We start from the raw sequence: 19,303 nt of genomic DNA, 5'->3' as shown, positions 1-19,303 counted from the left end.
GCAACGTACGCGACTTAACTCTCGAGGAGAAGATTGAACAAATACCCGTGGTCAAGGAGTATGCAGATGTTTTTCCCGAAGAGATTCCTGGTATGCCACCTAATAGAGAAGTAGAGTTTGCTGTCGATCTTATGCCCGGTACTGCTCCGATATCAAAAGCGCCATATAGGATGGCTCCGGCAGATTGAAGACTTGTTTGATCAATTGAAAGGAGCAGGTATGTTCTCAAAGATAGATTTGAGGACTGGATATCATCAAGTACAAATCAAGGAAGACGACATCCCAAAGACGGCCTTTCGTACCAGATATGGGCACTATGAGTTTACGGTCATGCCTTTTGGCTTAACGAATGCTCCGGCAGCTTTTATGGATCAGATGAATAGAACCTTCAAGCAATACTTAGATCAATTCGTGGTGGTCTTCATAGATGATATTTTGGTGTATTCCATGACGAGGGAAGAGCATGAGCAACATCTGAGGATTGTATTGGATATTCTAAGAGAGAATAAATGGTATGCAAAACTCTCAAAATGTGAGTTTTGGATGGAGAAGGTTGCCTTTTTGGGTCATGTAATATCTCAAGAAGGAGTTTCTGTTGATCCAGCAAAGATTAAAGCTATCACTGAATGGCCTAGGCCTACAAATATTGCGGAAGTCAGGAGTTTTCTCGGTTTGGCAGGTTATTATAGAAGGTTTGTGAAGGATTTCTCGAAGACAGCTCAGCCAATGACAAGGTTAATACGTAAAACAACGAAGTTTCACTGGGATGAATTTTGTGAGGTCTCTTTTCAAGAACTCAAGAAGCGTCTTACTTCAGCTCCGATTTTAACATTGCCATCAGGAACAAGTGGGTTTGAGATCTTTAGTGATGCTTCCAAAAATGGACTTGGTTGTGTTCTGATGCAACACGGAAAGGTGATATCGTATGCCTCAAGGCAGTTGAAGTCGCATGAAGAAAATTATCCCACCCATGATTTGGAGTTGGCATCTGTGGTTTTTGCTCTGAAAATATGGAGGCATTATTTATATGGCTCCACTTGTAAGGTGTACACGGATCACAAGAGCTTGAAGTATATCTTCACCCAGAAGGAGCTTAACATGAGGCAAATGAGGTGGTTAGAACTCATTAAGGATTATGATCTCGAGATCTAATACCACGAAGGCAAAGCCAATGTAGTGGTCGATGCACTTAGAAGGAAATTGAGACATACCCTTAATGCTTTTGTAGTACCCAATGAATTATATGAAGAGTTCAGGAGGTTGGAGATTGAAATATTTCTACCCACGGATCTAAAAGTTATGCTTAATGCTCTCACCATTCAACCAACTATCTTTGATGAGATCCGTGAAGCGCAAGCATCCGATTCTTTGTTGCAAGGAATTAAGGAGAAGAAAAGTCAAGGAGAAGCTGTAGACTTTGAAATTGAGGAAGGTGGCACAATGAAGTTCAAGGATAGATTATGCATGCCAGACAATGAAAGCATAAAGAGAAAGATTTTAGAAGAAACACACAATACGCCCTACTCAGTTCATCCAGGAGGAGTAAAAATGTACAAAGATCTAAAGAAGAGTTTTTGGTGGCCTGGGATGAAGAGAGAAATAGCTGAATTTGTAGCAAGGTGTCTTACTTGTCAAAAGGTGAAAATTGAGCACAAACGACCTGCAGGAGTGTTGCAACCATTGGAAGTTCCGAGGGAGAAATGGGAGTCAATTTCTATGGATTTTGTCACGGGTTTACCTCTGACTAGAGGAGACAAGAATGCTATCTGGGTCATAGTTGACAGGTTGTCTAAGACTGCAAGGTTCATTGCGATGAAAAACACATGGGGTTTGAACCAGTTGGCCGATGCTTATGTTCGAGATATAGTGAGGTTGCATGGAGTCCCAAAGGACATAGTCTCAGATAGAGATACAAGTTTTTTATCAAACTTCTGGATTAAGGTTCAGCAAGCTTTTGGAACCCAACTCAAATATAGCACAGCCTTTCATCCTGCTACAGATGGACAGACGGAAAGGACGATTCAAACTCTTGAAGACATGTTAAGAGCCTGCGCTTTGGAATTCAATCAATCTTGGGATAAGTGTTTACCTTTGGTCGAATTCTCTTACAACAATAGCTACCATGCGAGCATCGATATGGAACCCTACGAAGCATTGTACGGTAGGAGGTGCAGAAGCCCATTATGTTGGAATGATTTTCGAGAAGCTGGCATTGTGGGTCCAGATATGATTCAAGAATCGATGGAACAAGTTAAAGTGATTCAAGAAAAGATGAAAACAGCTCAGGATCGACAAAAGTCTTATGCAGATCAACGACGACGACCAGTAGAATTCGAGGCTGGAGAAAAAGTATTCTTAAGAGTATCACCGATGAAGGGGGTGATGAGATTTGGAAAGAAAGGCAAGTTGAGTCCAAAGTGTATTGGCCCATATGAGATCATTGAGCGAATTGGTGAAGTGTCATACAGACTAGCTCTTCCAATGGAATTGGAGGATGTACACGATGTTTTTCACGTATCTCAACTCCGGAAGTATATACCAGATCCTTTGCACAAGCTTCAGCCTGAGTTTATCAAGATAGATCAAAATCTCACATATAAAGAACGTCCTGTAAAAATTCTTGATAGAAGTGAAAGAATTTTGAGAAATAAGTCAATCAAACTAGTTAAAGTTTTGTGGAGGAGTCAAAAGGTAGAAGAAGCAACATGGGAGGTAGAAGACGATATGCGCAATAAATACCCGTTTTTATTCGAAGAGGGTACGCAATTAAGTTTCGGGGACGAAACTTTTCTTTTAGGGAGAGGTAAGAGTTAGCAACACATTAGTTACCAATTCATTGGCATAAAAATGTTCAAAATCGTCGTATATTATCCTATAATTTATATTTTGTCTACTTGCTAATTTGTTTGCTTGCTAATTTGTTTACGTGCTACAATTTTAAGATTCTAGTACCTTATGCCTTTTAGTTATTTGAGAAGCTCAAACTTTTAAGTTTCGAGGACGAAACTTCTTTTAAGGAGGGTAGAATGTAATATCCCAGAAAAATAATAGTAATTTATAATACAATAATTAATAATAGTAATAAATTATAAATTAGTAATAATAATAATGGGTGATAAATTGTTATTATTTGATTGATCATTATGCTTTAATGTTTGATTATTTGATTGGTAATGTTTGATTGGATTAGGATGAGTCAACAAATATAAATTGTTTAGATATGATGACTTAACAAACATAAATTGTTTAGATATGATGACTCAACAAACATAAATTGTTTAGATATGATGAGTCAGCATTGAGTCAGTAATGTATAAGCACTAAACTTCAACTATAAATAGAGACCTAGCCTAACCAAACCAATTCACTCTCCTCTACTACTCTCTTTCTCTTCTCACTCCAAAAAGTTTATTTTAATTATTTTCAATCTTTATATTTTTTTATCAACCGGTTCTCTGCCCCAAATTACTCTTTTCTTCTAAAAGTTAGCGAAAACGGAGACCAGGTAATCCTAATCCCTAGGTATTTTTAGATTATATTTTATGTCAAATTTGGTATGTGTAATCCTAATCCTTAGAAGTGTTATGTTAATTTTATATGAATTTTGATGGGATAATTATGATCCTAAATATATCATAGGGCTATCTCATATGAAATATATTGCATGTAATCCTAATCCCAGATAATTGTGTTGACCTGTATATATAATTACGTTCCTTATAAATTCGATTTTGTTAATAATTACTATCTGCTAAATGTTTTCTCAATTTGCTTCTGTCGAACTCGGAACTGCATGTATACACCTCGCTGCAAATTTCTTTCGGTTTCTGTGCAATTCTTTAAATTGAATTCAAATTGTCGTTGCTTTTATATATGTAAACATTGTTCACAAAACAAAACTCTCCTTCTCGATTTTTGTGCGTCACTTTCCATTAAATTAGATGCCTGATTGGTTTCTTTCAATTTGCAAATTAATATGTCCTTCACTTTTGCTTATATGCATATATTTGCAATGATATTTTTCTCGGTTTACGTGATCAACCTATTTCAAATACATGCTTTCAGTATATGTTGTTAGTTACAATTGTTTCTTTTGAATCCCGTGCTTTATTTTATAAATTGAGGCACTAAAATATATATATGTTTTGATAAATTAGAAATTAATTGTTAGTTGCAGAAAATAGATATTACATATATTTGAAATAAATTGAGGAATTTTGTTATGTTTGTATAAAAAAAAATTAATAGTGGGAGGATAGCTTTGGGATGGTACCTCCCAAAGTGATGAACACAACTTTTGGGCTTTATGCCTCCGATGTGAAACTGATGTGAAAATGATTATATCTGTTCTTCCCAAAGTGGTGTCTGGCAGGGTTCCCCGGGATACTAGTAGCAACTTTAGGAAGAGGTGTGCACACTAGGAAGATGTGAATTGATTATGGCCAAAGTGATTTGTTTGTGACTGGCAGGGTTTCCCGGGTCACAGGGTAGACTGGCAGGGTTCCCCGGGTCTACCATGGTTCTCTTCCCACTAAATAGACTAAATGGATTAAATAAATATTAATATAATTAATAACAAATTGACATTTGATTCGAATTTTTTGAGTTATATTATTGTATTGGATTATCAAGAGTTACATTCTTTTTGTTTATTTATTTATTTTTATTTTTATTTTTGTATATCGGATTTGGATTACCAGCTTTGCTGACTTTTGTGTTTGTTTAACTGCAATGATCCTTCACGGGGGAGCAGATTTTCAGTGAAGCATGTTGCAAATGATGGGGCTAGCTGTGGGCAGCGAGGATCACGACTCGGATATGATATTTCTAGCTAGTTTCTAAGTTTAGAAATTTTATGAGATTTAAATAAATGCATAAGACATATTTCCTTTATTTAAACTTTAGTCTTTGGTTTTATTTTTAATGTAATAAATTTAGCCTTGCACCTGTCCATAGTACAAGTGCGGCGGTAACACTTTCCAAATTTGATTATTTTGAACTTCCGCTGTTATTTACAAAAATTATTGAAATTATTTATGCTATTATCAATTGTTAGAATTTGGGGTGTTACAAAAGGTTAAAAAATTATAATGAGAGAGTTTATTATAACCTTAAAATAAATTATAATTCTAAAAATATCTTGAATTTTCGCACCAAAATGATGTCATTTTTAGCTAAGTATAGATAACTTATTTACAATGACCGCAAAAAAAAAACCCTTTAAAAAATGTTATTTCTTATTCTGAACTCATGCACAGATGAAACTGCGAATCAGCTCACAAAGCTCTATATTTATACCTAACACATTATGAGAAATTAAAAGATATGATTTCATCCCTATAAAAAGTCAACTCTTGGAAACACAAAGTACAATTCAACAGAGGCAACAAAATTAAGAGAAGGAGACTCACGCTGTAGATCAGGATTCTGGAGAACTTGAAGATTGAAGATCATTGATCTTTCTTCTTCATCTTTTTCTTTTCTTTCTTTGTCATAAATTCTTTTTACTATTTTGATTTGTTAAAGTCAGATATGTCTGGCTAAGTTCATTTTTTAGTTGGGATCACTTGCCGTTGTAGTATAGTGGTGACTGGTGAGTATTTCTTGCCTATCACGTGGACGACCCGGGTTCGTTCCCTGGCAACTGCGTCAAAAACTTGTTGCGAAATTGACAAGTATACCGTTCGTTTCAAGTAATAAAAGTGATAAGTAAAGATCGTTCCCTCGAGGATTAATGCACCAATTACTAATTTAACTATTCCCCTTAATTTGGAAAAATTCGATTTGATTGTGAAAATATTTGTTAACAGAAAATTAAAGACAATAAGAATCAAACGCATGCAAGAAATATCAAGAACCTTAAGGAAAATATGAATAATTGAATTTGTAAAAGAATTGCAGGCAGGATGCACTTCACCTCCGATCCTCCTTTATATTCCTTAATTGAATTTTAAAACTAACTAATTTATTAACTCGGACAATTGATTATTTCGCTATTAAATAGTTGAACCCTAATGTCGTAGAGTTTTCAACCCTTTAACTCAATTAGAATCCTAGTGTCCTAGTAATTCTTCTTGAATTAAGCATTAAGCAAATGAAGTAAAAGTCTGCAATCTATGTAAGCCTATGTCTAGATCATACACAGATTGTTATTTTACCCTTGTCTAGATTAAAATCACAATATTCTTATTGTGAGCTCTTTCCCTCAAAACCTTATAATAGAGTGATCAGTTCTATAAAGTATATGGAAAAATTAACAGGCAAAATAAAATTAACTAAATTAAATTAATTATAAAAACAATTTAAAAATTAAAAAGGATTCACATTGGATCCGTGATCTCAACTAAAAAATGAACTTAGCCAGACATATCTGACTTTAACAAATCAAAATAGTAAAAAGAATTCATGACAAAGAAAGAAAAGAAAAAGATGAAGAAGAAATATCAATGATCTTCAATCTTCAAGTTCTCCAGAATTCTTCTCTTAATATTGTTGCCTCTGTCGAATTGTAGGGATGAAATCATATCTTTTAATTTCTCATAATATCTTAATGGAATCTTCACTAGAATCTCCAATCATATCTTTAATCTAATCTTTCAAATCTTCTCTTTTATATTTAAAGGAAAACTCTCCTTAAAAAGATTCAAAGAAAGATTTGATAAGATCTTCAATGATTAAGAAATCAAAATCAACTCTACTAGATCTCTCCAATTTATCTCTTTATTGAGCTGAAGTTTACTGCAAAATATAAGAAATTTTATAAGAATATTATTGAGAATAAAATAACAATTTAATTATAATTCTCATAACTTTTAATTACTTTTAACTCAATTTCATGCTCATATTAACCCTTAATACATAGTAAATTAGAAACTTATCATATGATATGAAATAACTTATCTCCTTTAACATGATATTAATAAAGGTTTTAATGTTTCTAAAGTGAATGTAGATAAGTTATCTACACTCGCTCTCAAAACGACGTCGTTTTGGATTGAAAAATTAAAAAATTATAATAAACAAGACTATTATAACCCTGAAATAAATACCTTGATTTCTGCCTCAAAACGACATCATTTTGAGCTCAATATAAATAAATTATCTATATTGACTATAGAAAAAGCAAACCCATTAATAAAACTCTATTTTTTCTCACTTACATGTTCCAAAAACTATTGCCATTGACATACTACTTCAACTATTGTAATTAACACAGATAACATTGTCACCAATGACCTTCGTTCATGGTTGTCACCAACATCCTCCAATAACCTATGTCACTGTCCTATGCAACTGACATCTTCCTATCACAATCGTTACTACAGTCCCCTAATAAAATTATAATTTAATTCTTAACCATATTGTTATAATTATGTATCAATTCTTTTTTATCTCGAATATAAAAAAAATTCTCAGTTAATTACAAATGAGACAAATTGAAATATTTAAATTTTCAATATAAATAGTTATTTTATCGAAAAAATTAAATTATAAAAATGTTAAATATTTATTTATTATATAATAATATTTTTTTTTTGGTAAAAGTATTATAATAATTTTAAATGTATTGAATATGATAAAAAAAAAATTATAATTTTGGATATCCACAAATTAATCCTAATCCATAAGGTTTTTGGTTCATACGGACTTTTATTGTTATAGGCCATTTGGCCTTTTGTCTTTTTTGCCGTAACCCACGCAGACTAAAGCCCATTTTAATAGCTTTAAGTAAAGGATTTCGTTTTACTTAGATTCGAATTCACACCCTTGTAGTATACTGTATACAATAGTATAAGAGACTGAATCTTAAGGGACATTGACCGTATTGTCATCTTTCTCCATATAATATACTTGAATGCCACAGAGAGTAAATCTTTTTTCAAACTGCCACAACACCATAGTTGCTGAGGTATGTAGCTACTATTGACGGGACACGTGACACGTTCATATTGGCTGGAAAAGTCGCTACACAATGTAGCGACTTTGGTCCACCATGCCTCCACTTTTCTAACCAATGTGAACGTGTCGTATGTCCCGTCCATAATAGCTACATACCTCAGCGACTATGGTACCATGTCAGTTTAGAAAAAAACATTCAGATATATTATATGGAGAAAGATGACAATATTGACCCGAATCTTAACCAACTGCGACCACAATTGGAAGTTTGGAAGTTTGGAACCATGATCCTCGTAACAAATATGTAAACGAATGTATTTTGGTTATATTTACTTAGAATAAAAAATATAAATAGCCTATACGGTACTCAATTAATGTAGCATAAATCTATGTTGATAAAGTTGATGCCCTAGTGGAGAAGCTCATTCGACACTTCTTCTTAGAGAATAATATAAAAGGATATCATTTTCTCATTCAACAGCAGAAGGGAAATCTTTAGACAAAATCATAGCGGGCCCCACTTAAAAAACAAAATAAAAAAAACAAATGGATTGGCTCAGTTTTCGAAGAGTAAGCGGGAAGTTCTTTTCTTTTCCAACTGCTGCAGAAATATAAAATCCTAATATAAATTATTAAGAAGGTTTTCATCCAACATTTAAAGGTTTTTGGTTAAAGTAGTTTTTTACATCGTATCAGAGCTTAGCTTCAGTGATCATAAAGTCACGAATTCGATCCCAATGCCTTAAGATTTTGGGTTGAAGTGATTCTTAAGACTTCTGACTGTAAATCTAGAAGATGAAGGATGCCCAATCTTTGATTAAAAGGGGTGATCTTGAACATGAGGTGGTCTACCGCGAAGGCTCTGAATCAGCCATACGTTCTTGGTCTGGATTCTTGGGAGCTTGAAGATCCCAAGGTCTACAACCATCACAGTACCAATTACATACAGGAACTTCCCGCATGGGAATCACACATATAACATATTAACACGGGGCCATCATCTCCACCTTGATGACGCCCTGAACAAATACCATAATTATCTGTTACTAGATCCCAACTAGGGGTGGCAATATGGGTTGAGCCCGGCGGGTCAACCCGCCAACCCGCCAAAACGGGGCGGGTTGGGTTGAGGTTTTCAACCTGTAACATCCCGAGCGCTGACGAGGACGGGGAGTGATTGCCGGTGCAAAGAGGCATGGACAATGAGGGCTCTTGACAGGCTTCCAGTGGGGGGTTACATGCATGAATGAATCGAATCGACACCCGAAAGAGAGGAATTCCAAAGGCTGTGCAGGTATAAGACTGCACAGTTTGGGATAGCTTATAAGAATTAATTGGTACTACCCATTCTAACAAGATGCATCTGCTTTTCGGTAGCCCGGGTCGAAGAACTCCACAATTAAGCGTGCTAGACTTGGAGCAATTATGGGATAAGTGACCTCCTGGAAAGTTTTTCCGGGAAGTGTGCGAGTGAGGAAAAAGCACATTGAAAAGTCTCGTGTTAGTATGTGGGGATAGTCATTGATTCTTGAAGCAGTCGGGCGTTAGATAACCCACCTCAACCCGCCCCGCCTAGAAGTGGTTCAAAACGGGTTCAACCCGCCGGGTTATATATATATATATACACACACAATTAGGTAGTATTTCATTAGTCCTTAAATTTTTGTGATATCCAATTTTTTTTTATCTTAGTACTTCCTAGAAAAAATAAAGAATAACAATTTTATTTATGACAAATGTTATCTATATATAAATTCCTAAAGAATGTTTGTCAAATATTAGTATACATTTAAGATTGAGACTAAAAAAATATAGACAAGTGTGAAATAAAATAAAATAATATTAGAAAAATTCAAAAAATATAATTTATTTTTGAAATTTAATTAATTTTTTTTAATTGACGGATTGGTGGGTTGACCCGCCAACCCACCATAAAACGGGATGGGTTCATTTTTTCAACCCGTATTTTTTGACGAGTCAACCCGCCCTGCCCCATTTTTGGCGAGACGGGGCAACCCAAATTGCCACCCCTAATCTTATCCTATCTACTATCTAGTACTAGTAATATAATTAGTTATCAATATATTTCTTTCTTATACCAACGCTTAAGTGAGTTGCCCCGGTATTCCCATTTTTAATAGACTAATCTTGAATCAAAGTTTAATAAAACTCTTTGCCTTTCTCTAAATATATATTTGATGAAAATCGAATGATTCTCTCGGAACCTATTCGGCCTGTTTGCCAATTGAACTATAAACATTGATTAATTATCAATAATATTTCTTTAGTTGATGGAAATTTAATTTCTTCATTTTCTTAGATGATATTCTCATCTTTTATAGACTTTCATACAATTATGCATAGACATGTAGATATAAATATATATTAGATTCCTAGAAAAAAAATAACTAATCAATCTAATTATCTTATATGTTTTTAGGGTTTTATAGCAGTTATGTTGTAGGAAAAGTGATTGCGTAATATTATAAAAATTCGTTTTGCGTGCCATAATCTTTTCTTTTTCTTTTTTCTTCAAAAAATATGGGTCTCACAAAATATTGTGTGTGTAGAAAAATGTGTTGTGTCATGTTAAATAATAAATGTAAACCCCGTGTTTTTATTATAGAATCAATTTCATACTTTTGTCAGGATACTAATACTATAAAGAAGTATAGGTTTTATCACAGCGAAATAAAAAAGAAATTAAGTATTAACATTTATATAAATAAGAATGTAATTTTGATCCGCTATTAATATTTGAAATGTTTTAAACTTAATAATGATTTAATAAGTTTAACATCTTATATAAACATTTATGGGTTTGCTTTTTCTACTGTAGTTATCTACATTGAATCCAAAATGATATCATTTTGAAGCGAAAATAAGAGTATTTTTATAATTATAATTTATTCCAGAGTTATAATAATTTTTTTATTGTAATTTTTAATTTATCAACTCAAAATAATGTCGTTTTGAGAGCTAATGTAGATAGTTTATCTACATTTACTGAAAAAATTAAAGCCAAGAATAAAACTAAAAATTAGACTCTGTAGGTAATTACAAATTATAAGCGACCATACACACACACATATATATATTAACAGGTCATATTTATTTAAAACTATTTGTTTTGAGTAACAAATCGACTAAAAATGAAAATAATTACTGCTAACAACAGGTTTTAGTTCGTCATTTCATGCTATTAATAAAAGAGATATGGCTTTCTCTACACACACAAAAAAAGACATGGCTTTTTATAGAAGATAATCTTATTAATATTGACTGAGAATTGAGGTAGTTTTCTCTGTAGATATTCTGTTACTAACATTACCAAGAATGCTTTTCTTTACTACAAGTCAATAACTCGGTACAACTAGTCAAGTCTAAACTAAATTATAGTTATAATTTAGACGCTATTCGAATTATGAAATAAATAAGTAATTTTAAAAAGTATTTACCGCTGCCTTATCATATTTACATACAAATATTAATTATTACTTATTTCAGAAATCAATATCGTAGTTTGTTTTTTCTCATCCTTTAAAATTATGCAAACCATCAAGCGAGAGGCTCGGAACCAGGTTCGGTGTAGTTTTTCTTACGTCAATATTAGAAATATGAAACAAGAGGGAGAAAGCCCGGAGAACCGGGAGAAAGTGAGAGAAAATTTCAAAATCCATTTTTCTTTCTCTTTACTTTCTACAATTCCTTACCTTTCTCTGTGATTCTGCTAAGAATATTTGACCATCTGCGATAGAAATTACATTAGTGGGAATATAAGCTGAAACATCGCTCCTCTCAGAATCCCAGTGTCTACATGTTCATTCTTTTTCTCCGTCTCTTTTTTTGTCCCTTCTAGCTAGCTAAGAATTATGGTGTAATTTTTCCCAAGGCTGAAGCTTTTTATGGAAGGCTTGGATTATTTCCTTTTGGGTAACATATTGGATTTGAATTAGATTCTGGGTCACATAACGGTTTCAAATCTTTTTTTTTTTTATTTTTTTTTTATTTTGAGTACGTGTTGGTTGAGGCCTAGTAATGGCGACAGAGCCAGCCTCGCCATTCTCTATTGTATCTGTGGTTGAAGATGTTCTTCAAAAGCATGGAGTTCGATTAAGCGACATCGACTTGGCGTCAAGGAAGGCTGAAGAAGCTTGTACATATCGATCCCCTCTCTCTGTTGTTCTCTTAATTTGCTTTTTTTTTTTTTTTTTGAAAATTTTTCAATCCATCGACATTGTTATTTTCTTCTCTATTTTGGGGTAGAATGTTGGTTTATATATGAAGATGGTTGCCTCCAATTAAATGTCACGTGTTTGCAATGTTGAAAATTGTGTTATTTTGGTTTTATCAGCTCTTCTTCGTGTTGATCAAGAATAATATAAATCATTAAGAAGCTTTATATTTTAAGTTTTTTGGTTGAATTAATTCTGTACATGATATCAGAATATCAGAGCCTCGGTGTCACAAGTTCGATCTTCATAGTTCCCTATTTAATTAATAATTAATGAAATTTTGTGGAGTTTCTTAACATGAGTAGATGAATTTCAAGTTCAGATAGCTCTTACCTAACGTGGTGTATTAGAGAATAATATAAATCATAAATTATTTGCAACATCAAAACAAAAAAGATACGAGAATAAGTAGTAAATGCATGAAACTTGGCCAACTTGCAAGAAAAGATGACATATAGTACTTTTGTCTCTTCTTGCAGCCATAAGAAGGAATGAAGCAGCTGGGTGGCTGCAAAAGACAGCAGGAGTTGTTGGAGGGAAAGACTTGCCAGCTGAACCTTCTGAAGAAGATTTCAGGATTGCATTGCGTAGTGGCATTATCCTTTGCACTGCTCTTAACAAAATTCAACCTGGAGCAGTACCCAAGGTAGGTTTTGTTTTGTGTCCTGAAATCCAGCTCTGCTATTTGAGTATTAACATAGGAATATTGGACCTTTATTGTTAGGTAGTTGAAGCCCCCAGCGATAGTGTTATTATTCCTAATGGGGCAGCTCTATCTGTTTATCAATACTTTGAAAATGTAAGGAATTTTCTAGTAGCTGTGGAGGAAATGGGGCTTCCCACCTTTGAAGCTTCTGATTTGGAACAGGTGATTGTTAGCTTAAGTTTAAAGAGTTCAATGCAATATTATTTAATCATGATGCAATTTTGTTCTGCTTTAACCACATGGTGTATTTGCAGGGAGGGAAATCTTCGAGGGTAGTGAATTGTGTTTTAGCACTAAAGTCATACAGTGAATGGAAACTGGGAGGCAAAAACGGGTTATGGAAATGTGGTGGGAATCCAAAGCCACTGATCTCAGGGAAACCAATTATGAGGAAAACCTCAGAACCATTCATGAGGTCTTTGTCAAGGGCTATGTCTTTAGGCGATAGTAATGGTTGGCTGGGTGATCATTCTCCAAACAGTGATGCGGGGCATGATCGAAGTGAAAGGGTTAGAGAATATTATTGTTGTTTATAATCTTTTTCTTTTGTCTTAGATGTGGTGAGTGAATATAGCATATGTCTCAGCTTTTTGGATTGGTGTCTGCAGGGTTCTATTCCTTCCTTGAATTCACTAGTTCGTGAATATTTCTCTGACAAGAAGCAAGAAGAAATTCCCATTGTAAGGGTTATGCTTGTCCTCAGCTATAATAGATAGTTCACTGTTCATCTTGTCCCATGTGTTTCTCAAGGTCCAAAGTTTGCATGCACAGCACTCGTTCGTTTTTGGATTAGTTTTTCTGGGGATTTTTTAGTTCCCTCTTTACTTAAGAGCTAATGTATTTTGTTATAACAGTTGGTGGAGTCTCTGCTTAGCAAAGTCATGGAGGAGTTTGAACGTCGCACGCTAATCCAACAAGAAACGGTATATATCTCTTAGGTTTTAACTTGGTTCTACCTCAAATCAGTGACACTGTCAAAGAAAACTTGGGTGTCTTTACTGAGTTTTATGTCAAAATTTTTATAATGGCAGTTTAAACCATCTCAAGAAGATAAGGCACCATCTGAAGCAGAGAATTCAAGTTTAAAAGTTGCTTGTGATGATGAAGAGGTAAAATTTAGATTTCAGAAGAGATTTTCCGGAAGTACTTGCTTTGCAATTGCAAGTCAAATGTGTTCATAGATTGCTTAGTATCATGAGCAAATGCATGACTTAATTTTTGGTCTGCTCAATTATTAAGATGGAAGAAAATGAAGATGTAGAGGTTAAACAAAAGGAATGTCATGGTGTGAAGTACAATGGCGATGAAGAATCAAGCAGCCTGCTTTTGAAGCAGCAAAAGCTACTTCAACAGCAAAATGAAAACTTTCAAAAGTTAGTTCAACGGCAAAATGAAAACATCCAGGTAACTTGTGGTAGGAATATATCATATATGTATAACCAAAGTTGCATATTTGCATGAGTGTGGGATGAGATGATGGTATATTAGCAAACAACTATAGCTAGATTAAGTAGCTATTTAGTTGCTATCAGAATTTTGGTAATTCTTAAAATCTATTCTAAAGTAAGTGAAATTGATTTGCAGAGAAGTGAATTTTTTTTAATTTTCGTTGAATAGAATTAATTCTAAGCGTAAGTCCCACCAAATTTTTAAAAACATACATTTTTTATCCTTAAAAAAATATTCTATTTTATTATTCAACTGAAATAAATTCTTTTAAATTGATTTTTTAAAATATCATTTCCGAACACAAATGATCAATTTCTTAAAAAAAAATTCTACCAAAATTTAAAACAAACGAATTTTGTGTTTAGGCATGGGGATACATGTAGGAATTTTAGGTAGACATTGTTTCAGGAATGCATAAGATAAAGTAATGAATTTGATGTTGACAATCTTTAGGAATTGAAAGTGATGGTTCATCATACAAAAACTGGAATACAGTTTCTGCAAAAGAAACACCAGGAGGATTTTATCTATCTAGGTACGTATACTACTTACAAAATCCCACATTTTTTTTGTTACAGAAATATCCATAACCTAGCTAATTACTACCTAACCTTAATAGGTAGGCACCTGCATAGCCTATCTTCTGCTGCTTCGAGATATCAGAAAGTTCTTGAAGAAAACCGCAAGTTATACAATCAACTGCAGGACCTGAAAGGTTAAACTCAAAATAATCAGACTCTAAACAAATTTTCTCCTTATTTATTTTCTGAGTGAGACTAAATGGCCAAATTTTTTTATATGTTTGTAGGGAATATTAGGGTGTACTGCAGAGTTCGACCCTTAATAGGTGGCCAACCAAATCATCATGGCACTGTCGGTAACATAGATGAAGGAAGTATCTCACTCATAATACCTTCCAAAAACGGGAAAGAGGGAAAGAAGACATTTAGTTTCAACAGAGTGTTTGGTCCTTCTGCAACCCAAGGTTGGACTTTCTATTATCCTTGCTAGAGAGATAAAAAAATGGGACGGGATCGAACTTTAGATCACTTGTTCTAATTATTGCTACTCCATATGTTTACCTGCAGGGGAGGTTTTCTCAGATACACAACCTTTGATTCGTTCTGTTCTGGATGGCTTTAATGTCTGTATATTTGCATATGGCCAGACAGGATCAGGAAAAACACATACTATGGTAAGAGATTCAGATAATGTCTGTGTATTTGCCTTTGTACTTTTGTTTTCGCCTCTGACTTGTAAGAACATGCAGTCTGGACCAAACAATCTTACTGAGGAAACAGTTGGTGTCAACTACCGTGCACTGAGAGATCTTTTCCTTCTCTCTCAACAGAGGAAAGACACCATTCACTATGATATCTCTGTTCAGATGCTTGAGATTTACAATGAGCAAGTCAGAGACCTACTAATGACAGACGGTGTTAACAAAAGATATCCTTTTTTGTCTGCGTTTATTAATTGTTTTCTGGATGCTGGATCTATGTATGCCTTTTTTAATTAATGATTATCTTGATCCTGTATGTGATCCTTTAACACTTGCATACATTAGAAATCCGCAACAGTTCCCAAAGTGGAGTCAACGTGCCAGATGCAAACCTTGTTCCTGTTTCATCCACATCTGATGTCTTACATTTGATGAACTTGGGACAAAAGAATCGGGCGGTTAGTGCCACTGCCATGAATGATCGGAGTAGTCGTTCTCATAGGTGCAGATTGAGTTTTTATCTTAAATTCTTAAACTTAAGCACTGACTTCTTTTTTAACAATATGATCTAGCTAATTATGAGTTTTTTTTTTTTTTTTTTTCCAATAAAAGAAAAAGTATTCTTGTTCTAACTCTTAAAAACTTTACACTTTGTACTTTTCCAATTATTATTTCTGTTGATAGACTATAACACATTTTGATCCTTTTTTGATTGTGTATGTTTTCTTCCATCATGTTATTAATTGGTACTAGCTTGTAATGCTATAACTGCAGCTGCCTGACAGTTCATGTTCAAGGAAGAGAACTTACAGCAGGAAATAGTCTTCGTGGTTGTATACACTTAGTTGACCTGGCAGGAAGTGAGAGGGTTGATAAATCTGAGGTCATAGGAGATCGACTGAAGGAGGCTCAACATATTAACAAGTCACTTTCTGCTTTAGGAGATGTAATTGCTTCGCTTGCCCAAAAGCAATCACACGTTCCCTACAGGAACAGTAAACTCACTCAGCTGCTTCAAGATTCTCTTGGTATGATTTCATATCAATAATTCCATCTAATATCCCTTCAATTACTCCGGAGCTAATTTCGATGTATATATATGTACTTATCAGGAGGCCAGGCAAAGACTCTCATGTTTGTTCATATTAGTCCGGAGTATGAAGCCCTTGGAGAAACAATTAGTACACTGAAGTTTGCTGAGAGGGTCTCCACTGTTGAACTAGGTGCTGCTCGAGTTAACAAAGATTGTGCCGATGTGAAAGAGCTAAAAGAACAGGTTCTTACATTTTTTTGGGGGGGTCATATGAAATTAACAAATTAATGGGTGCTTATATCACTACATCTGCAAATGGTGCATTTCCAGTGTTGAATGTTTGTTTCTACTGCCTTCTTTTCCAGATTGCTAGTCTAAAGGCAACCATAGCGAGGAAGGATGGAGAATCAGAACACTTTCAACAATCTGCAAAGAGCATCCCCGAAATACAAAGGTTGAAACCTCAATTGTCTTCCCCTGTACCACCTAGCTGGACTTCTGGAGGTCGTAAGCTACCAAGAGATGATTCTAGTAGCATGGAGGTAACATATTATTAACCATCAAAACCACTTCTCCCTTTCCGTCACAAAAGAGTAGCTTTATCACTGGTACAAGCCCGCCAATTTTAACATATTACTAACCATAACTCCAAGAAATATATATAGTGCATGTTTGGTGTACATTGATTTTTGGATAAAAATCACCTTTTCTTTTCAAAATCTTTTTTAGTAAACTTTTGATCACAAGTTGTTTTAAATACATAATAAGATAATCTAAACACATTTAGTCTAGTAATCATCTTTGAACATAATGAACTAAATTTTGGAAGTGATTAGTACTAATACTAAACATCTCAAAAAGTATGACACGAGAAAAAGAATGAGCTGATTATACATGGAGTCCAAAATCCAGCAGCTCATTGGTCACACGTATAAAAAAAAAATAAAAAAATCACTCCCCGTTAAACCCGACTAGCGAATGTGGGATGGAGACAATCCTTGTACGCAGCCTTACCCTTGCATAATTGCAAAGAGACTGTTTTCTGGAATCGAACCCATGACCTTTCAGTCATGAAAGAACAACTTTATCATTACTCCGGTTCGCCCCCCTTTCATTGGTCACACGTATATTCTTCAAAAAATGATGTTTACATGCATGTCAAAAATGGTTTTGTAGGACCAGAAAAAGGACGCATCCAAGTTGAAAAGACGAAGCCTTGATCTCCAAGACATGGTTAGGGATTCACTTCCTTGGCCACATGTTGGGGTAAACGGGAAAGAGGATGATAAGGAATTAGTTTCTGGGGACAGGAATGACAGCTTAATCATTGATGATAGCCTTGTAGGACAGTGGGAAGCAGAAAGCAAACAGTCATCTTCTTCAAGGTCAAGTCCCATATATCCTTCAGACCCTTCAAAAACATGCGTGGAGATGACCACCACAAATGACACCGATGAGTTTGAGTTAGCAACTAGTGAATGTTCAGAATCAGACATGAGTTGGAAATCACAATCACCTACAGCAACCTGTCTTTCCAACGGATTAGTGTCTAAAGCAAAGAAATCAGCTCATCCCAGACAAAAGAAGAACCAAGAAACCAGGTATTTATAGGTGCTGCACTTCATGTATTTTCTGTTTTTCTCAAGGTTCGTATTATTATCAACTAACTTTTTATTGTGTTTCCTATAACTCTTCTATGTGAATTAAGGAGTATGATCCCGTCATTGATTCCTTCTACATCAAGGAAACAACCCACCTTAATTAGTCATCCCAGAAAGCATCCAGTTTCTATTGACGCTAACAGAAGAACTCGAAATGCCAAGTGAGAAAGCAAGTCCAAGTGATAAGGTTCCTGTTTTCTTGCTCCACCACCTTAACAATTTTTTTGTGTATAGTGTATACTATAAATTAGTTGTAGAGAGAAAGAGAAAGAGAAAGAGATGTTTTTTCTAACATTAGAGGGGCAATAAAACAGTTTCCTGTGTTTAGCTGGTGATGATAAAGAGTAGCCATCCCAAAATCAATTTGTATATAGAGATCTGACTTTTGTATATAAAAGAAAAGGAAATTCCCCACCCTTTAATTTCTTGTGTCCTTAGTTGCACTAGAACTAGGAAACACAAGGGGACTAATTGAAAGGGGAGTAAAGAAAAGAAAGACACAGGTTGATAATTCTGTTTTTGTGCTTTCCATGTATTTAATTGGCTGTTCTCTGCAGCATTACATTGTTTAAATTTGTATGGAAATATATGAAAATAGTATGATTAGGAAGAAAAAAAGAGAGTAAACAATCGTGGGAGTATTTTTAGAATCACCAATTTTAGAAATTGATTTGATTTAGAAATAAATATTTTTGTTGAAAAAATCTAAAATGAAAATTGATTTGCTTTTGAATTTTTTTTAAGTTTAAATTTAAATTATGAATATTTAAAAATTCACTCAAATTTGGTTAAATTTAAGCGGATTTGATCTGATTTTAGTCTTAATCTTTTTAATTGACCCTTATTTACTATTTTATTATTCTACCTGTTTTAATTAAGAGTAAGAAAGTAAAAATTAGTTTTAAAAATTAATGAACTTTATTTTTAAGGTATTCTAAATACAAAATTTAATTCAAATTTATTTTTTATAATCGGTTCCAAACATGTGAATTAATTTTTGAAACAAATCAATTCAAAGGATAGGCAAATATCTATCTAAAGTATTGCCTTCGAATTATGCTCAAATTTTTTTCACACTAGAAGTTATCCACCTATAAA

General features: G+C 34.1%; 1 pseudogene; it reads left to right on the top strand.

Moving 5' to 3' along the window:
• The first annotated feature begins 11,937 nt into the window (after positions 1-11,937).
• Positions 11,938-18,700, top strand: LOC133306919 (kinesin-like protein KIN-14G; annotated as a pseudogene).
• The last annotated feature ends 603 nt before the right edge of the window (positions 18,701-19,303 follow it).

The sequence above is a fragment of the Gastrolobium bilobum genome, unplaced genomic scaffold, assembly GCF_033153095.1.
Source record: "Gastrolobium bilobum isolate Gb01-03AN ecotype WA unplaced genomic scaffold, APGP_CSIRO_Gbil_v1 utg10034, whole genome shotgun sequence".
NCBI lineage: Eukaryota > Viridiplantae > Streptophyta > Magnoliopsida > Fabales > Fabaceae > Gastrolobium > Gastrolobium bilobum.
Note: the sequence above shows the minus strand (reverse complement) of the source record. Positions and strands in the feature narration are given on the sequence as shown.